Below are 6,000 nucleotides of genomic sequence, written 5' to 3' on the forward strand. Positions count from 1 at the left end.
TGAAAGATTTTAAGTAGGGCAAGAAGATGGTTAGATTTTCTTTTTAGAACACAAACTAAGGCAGCAGTTCGGGAGCTCTTTTAGAGTAAGTCAGGAATGGAGGGAGAGAGAACAGATAACAGATGATTGCAATGGGTCAGGAGAAGACAAGGGGCTGTAAAACTATAGCAATGAAGATAGGCAATGATGGATCTGTCCATGGGTTGTGGACACTAATGGAATGGGGAAGTCAATTATTATATCATAGCAACAATTATGCTTTTGTACCTGGTCTTTCTGACTTAGGAAAGTAAGTAATACTGGAAATTGACTAGGTTCTTGGAAAAGACAACTTTAATTGTTTATGATAGATGTTGTTAATAAATAAACATTTACTATGTGTGCATGCTGATTTGCACTAAAAACAAAAGAAAAATTAAACACAGTTCTAGTCCTCAAGAAACTGACATTCCATTAAATATATTCAGTAAGACATTGGATATAATTGTGTAATCCTCAATACAGAAGTTCCAACATATACATGATATCAGATGCCCTGTAAGTAGGTGAAGGTATTCATGAGAAACATGGAGGGTAAAATAGATGCCTTTGGAAATACAACACTAAGTAATTATAAAGAAAACATAGAAGAAGCGTCAGAGATGAATAACCATAGGAGAGTGCGATAAAGAACAACACAAGGGAGAAAATTCAGGCTGGTAGGTTTGTACACCTAAGACTATTTGAGCAACATGAAAACAAGCTGAGTCCAATAGGTGTGTAATCAGACTGTTAGTCTGCAACTTTAGTGAAAGCAACTTCAGAGAATGTGTGGAGTGAGGTTGTATCGTATGGAATGCATGAGAGACAGGAAAGGGTAATGCATAAGTAGAGTCTATTCAGGTGAACTGTTCTTTGACTCTTATGGGACTTTACATAGAATATTCTGGAAAGGATGTAGTTTTCTTTTTCAACTATGAAAACAAACAAAAAATGCCACACAAATATCTGACATAAATAAACTTTGAGACTAATATCTGAGAAAAAAAATTGCCAATGTTCTGTAGCCTAGCCCTAAAGATACTATGATAAAATTATTTTTAAGTGATCATTGGAAGAATAGATGAGCACGATCAAAAGAATACCAGAAGCCACAAAATGATGCAGTTTTAAAAACATATCTAAGCCCAATATAAATACAAAGCACTATTATGAACAAGGTTTCTGATTTTACACATATAGTAATAAGTCAATTTATATTATTATGTAAATATTCTTTCTTTTAGCGTTGTAGCTACACTCATTTGATCAATAAAAATTTGTTAAATAGTATGATAACTACTTAGGATCACATAGAATAGCTAGCAAGACTTTAGGATTTTCTTGTAATTTTAGTTTAAATAGACATCTGTGGGATTGTAGTATATGCCACAGAAACACATTTGCAAATGACTTGGACCCCTGACAGTCTATGGATTGTTAAATGGATTATTAACTAGTGTGCATTCCAGGCAACTGCTCTTTCTTGTGGGAAATGCATGTAATAGCATTCTTTTTTTTTATGTATAGATAGCTGTGCAATTTCTTCCTCCATGCTATTTTTTGAACCTATTGACAAGAAATGAGAGCAGAAATCCTTGATTAAATGGTTTAGTGAAATGGTTATAACATTATAGTATTTTTAGGGGACACTCTAGCATAGTATGACATACTTTCAAGAAAGAGTCTAGGAGCGCCTGGATGGCTCAGTCGGTTAAGCCTCTGACTTCAGCTTAGGTTAGGATCTCGTGTTTGTGGGTTCATGTCCAGTGTCAGGTTCTGAGCTGACTGCTGGGAGCCCAGAGCCTGCTTCAGATTTTGTGTGTGTCTCTCTCTTTCTGCCCCTACCACGCTTGTACTCTCTCTCTCTCTCTCTCAGCAATAAATAAACATTTTTAAAAAATTTTAAAAAGAGTCCAAAGAATAAAGTTGGAGAACAGAAACAAAGTTTTGTTCATTTTTTTCTTTCTTCCTTGAAAATTCAGACCAAAACCCTTAACAGGGGAAAGTGTGGCAGGGTTGGAACTAGAATTTCAAGAAGATAGTAGCCTAGTAGCACAGCAATGATTAGACAAGTGGTTGCACCACTGGGGAGTGGAAATAGCTCAGTGGAATCCAGACAGGACAGACAGCCTACAGCAGTGATCCACTGGGTTATAGGGATTGATTACAAATAGGCAGCTGAGTCAATATTAAGTATACTGAAGACATTTTTCTCACTACAGAAGAAGGTACTTACAAATATGCAAAATGGAGAAACTAAAAATGGATAATTTGTTAACTTGGAATTATGAATATCAGTGTGAATTCAGAGTTTCCAATATATAATGATAGATATAAAAACAAGTAAAAATATAAATGCTGATTTTAGGTGTATATATACATTTCCAATTCCTTATTTTGCTTTCAGAATATCATTCTTCATTAAAAAGAACCAGGACTCCTTAAAGAAATGGATGATTCAAGGACTGAAGCAAGGAAAGTACTAGATATTTGGATATCAAAGCAAATAATAATAGCAACAGATTGTAGCTTAGTGAATAAAATAGTAATCCATAAATTTATAATAATATGGAATAAGTGAATAAATAAGCAAGAAAAGAGAAAGCTGTTCCTGAGGGTGTAATGCCAACAAAGAAATTGGAAAATCACAATCTGGCAACCATAATAGTAATTGATTCTAGTAAAATGTTCACATGTTCTTAAAGTATCTGTCCACAAAATGTTTGTTAAATATAAAGGGAAATGTGGTGGGAAAACCAGTGAGGCAACATTTCATCAAGTAATTGAAACCAACATCACCTATAATGGGACACAGCTAAATTATGTGCAGCCTATATATAATAAGACACCATATCACTTCTGTGATATTCCTGTTAAAGTACATACATAGCCCAAATCTACTCATGAGGAAATATGAAAAAGATTCATATTAAGAGAAAAAAATAATTCCATGTGCATATTGCATAGGCAGTGTGTTAGGTAGTGAGTGTGGTTGGAGTGAAACAGGATAATTATGCAGATAATAATAATAAAGTCATAATAGTTGAAATTATTGGTAAATACATGTGGTTTCTTTATACTATTCTATTTGCTTTTGTGTAAATTTTTTTTTAGCCATGGACAATTTGTTTGATCTTTCTGAGCCAAGCACAATGGGACAAATGCTAATTAGATATATTCAGAGTCTGCTATTTTCAGATATGTGGTATGCTTATAATTGATTTTTGTTAATGATATTACTGAACTTAATAACTTGATGGCTTCTTTGTGTTAGACAAGATAGCTATAGCAGATATGGGCTACTGGTCAGGATATAGGAAATTTTGTTCTGTCCTAGTGACCAACACAATGTACTATGCCAGGAGTCAAAGATGTACACTCTAAAAACTAATCACATAGCATCACCTCTACTGTTACTACTCTGGTCCAAGTCATCACCACTTTTGCTTGAATTATTGTAATAGCAATTTAAAATTCCTATGATCTTCCCCACACAAACAACTTACCTCACTTTTCACAATATGTTTTCCATATAGTTGGCAGTGGAATCAACTTAGAACAGAGGTGAAACTCCTTTGTTTAGAACACTATTGATTCCCCAATTAGCAAGAATGAAAGGATATTCCTACATGACCTTCAACCCTCAACATACAGGTAGCTTTCTGATGGTGTCTCTTAATATTCTCATTTTGCTTCCTCCAACTACATTGGCATTTTTGCCATTTTTTTTTAACACACAGGCAGGATTCTGACCCATAGATTTGGCCCTCATTATTCTCTCTGCCTAAAATACTTTTCTATCTGATATTCTTATAGATCTTTCATTTTCTTTATCATGATTTAAATATTGCACACCCAAACTATCCTATTTGAAATTGCTCCCTATCTCTATTTAATGTAATTTAATTAACTACAGCACTTATTACCAACAACAGGGCATATTTTACTTGTTTATTATCTTTCTTCCTTTGGTATAATATAAGCTACATGGGGTCATGGATTTTTTTTTTTTTTTTTTTGTCCATTTTGTTCACTGCTCTATCTACAAGATCTGAAATACTTCTTGACACATGGTAAATAGGATGATTAGTTTCGTGTGTCGACTTGGCAAGGCTGTTACTGATGAGTGCTCAGTTATTTAATCAAAAAAAAAGAGCTTTGAAGGAATAGAAACTTTTTAACATACAAGTTACCAAAACTGACAAGAGGTAAACAGAAAATTTGAACAGCTCTATAAAAAAAAAAATGTTGATTTGTTGTCAAAACCCTCATGAGAGAGAAAGCTCCAGGACTGAGTGGTTTCATCAGTAAATTATATTTTATATTTAATGAAGAATTAAAGCCAATATTACATTATCTTTTTTTAATACAATACTGGGAAAGCACTCTCTAACTTTTTTCTTTTACTTTTCTTTTTTTATTTCAAATTTTATTTGAATCTAGTTAGTTAACACATGGTAAAATTGGTTTCAGGTGTAGAATTTAGTGATTCATTACTTACATATAATACCTTGTGCATATCACAAGTGCCCTTTTTAATAATATCCTTCACCCCTCTAGCCCATCCCCCACCAACTTCCCTCCATCACGACTCAGTTTGTTCTCTATAGTCTCTATTTTAAATTGAGCAAGTATAATGACAAAGAGTTTTCCAAGAAAGAAAAGAACATTGAAAACTAATATCCACTATGAGCAATAGTGAAAACTCCCTTAATAACATATTTGCAAATTAAATCCAGCAATATGTTAAAAAATAATAATAATATATTTGACCAAGTAGGCTTACCCTAAGATCTCAAAATTGATTTGTCATTAGGATAGCAATCAATGTCACTCACCATAATAACAAAGCAAAGAGAACATTTATATGATTTATTCAGATGTAGAAAATTAAATTGACAAAATATTAATACTTATTTATGACAAAGTCTCTCAGCAAACCAGGGATACAAGTAAATATCCTCAATCTCTTAAATGGCATTTATAAAAAAAAAAAGGCTACATGCATCATACTTAAAGGTTTAATATTAAAAACTTTCCTCCAACATTTGAGAACAAATCAAGGGTGTTTACTCTCACCACTTCTATTCAATATGATATCCAAGAGACTAATCATTTCAATAAGGCTAGGTAAGCAGAAAAAGGCATAAAGGCATAAAGATCAAATGGAATATGTAAAATATTCTATTTACAGAAGAAATAATGTTTTACTGGCTACACTTAAGAAATATACTAAGAACTAGGGGTGCCTGGGTGACTGAGTCAGTTAAGAATACAACTCTAGATTTTAGCTTTTAACTCAGGTCATGATCTCACAGTGAGTTTGAGCCTGGTGTCAGGCTCTGTGCTAACAGCTTAGAGCCTGCTTGGGATTCTGTCTCCTTTTCTCTACCCCTCTCCTGCTCACACACTCACTTTCTCTCTTTCAAAAAAAAAAAACTTAAAAAAAGAAATATACAGAGAACTAATAAAATTAGACAAATTAATATACAAGACTGTATATTTAAATATTGGCAGCTAACAGTAAAAAGAAATTCTAATTTTTTTAATCTATCAAATTAATAAAAAATTATCAAAAATAAAAAATAGGTATATATTTAACAAAAGATATGCATATCATCTGCACTGAAAATAACGAAATATTGCTTAGAAAAATTAAGAAAATAAATACACAAATTATCTACTGTGTTTATTGATTAGAAGACCCAATATTGTTAGCATATAAATTATTCCCAAATTCATCTATAGATTCAAATATTATAGAAATCACGATCCCAGGTGACTTTTGTTGACAAATTGGCAAGGTATTCTCAAAATTTATAGGGAAATGCAAAAGACCTTGACACTTTAATTTATAAGAAAATGCAAATGACCTTCAATAGCCAAAAATAACCTTTAAAAAGAACAAAGCTGGAAGTCTTAACTCTCCTAATCTATAAAGCTATAGCAATCTTTGCTTTTTGATATTAAACAAACTCT

This window comes from Leopardus geoffroyi, chromosome B4 (assembly GCF_018350155.1).
Source record: "Leopardus geoffroyi isolate Oge1 chromosome B4, O.geoffroyi_Oge1_pat1.0, whole genome shotgun sequence".
In the NCBI taxonomy this organism is placed as follows: Eukaryota; Metazoa; Chordata; class Mammalia; order Carnivora; family Felidae; genus Leopardus; species Leopardus geoffroyi.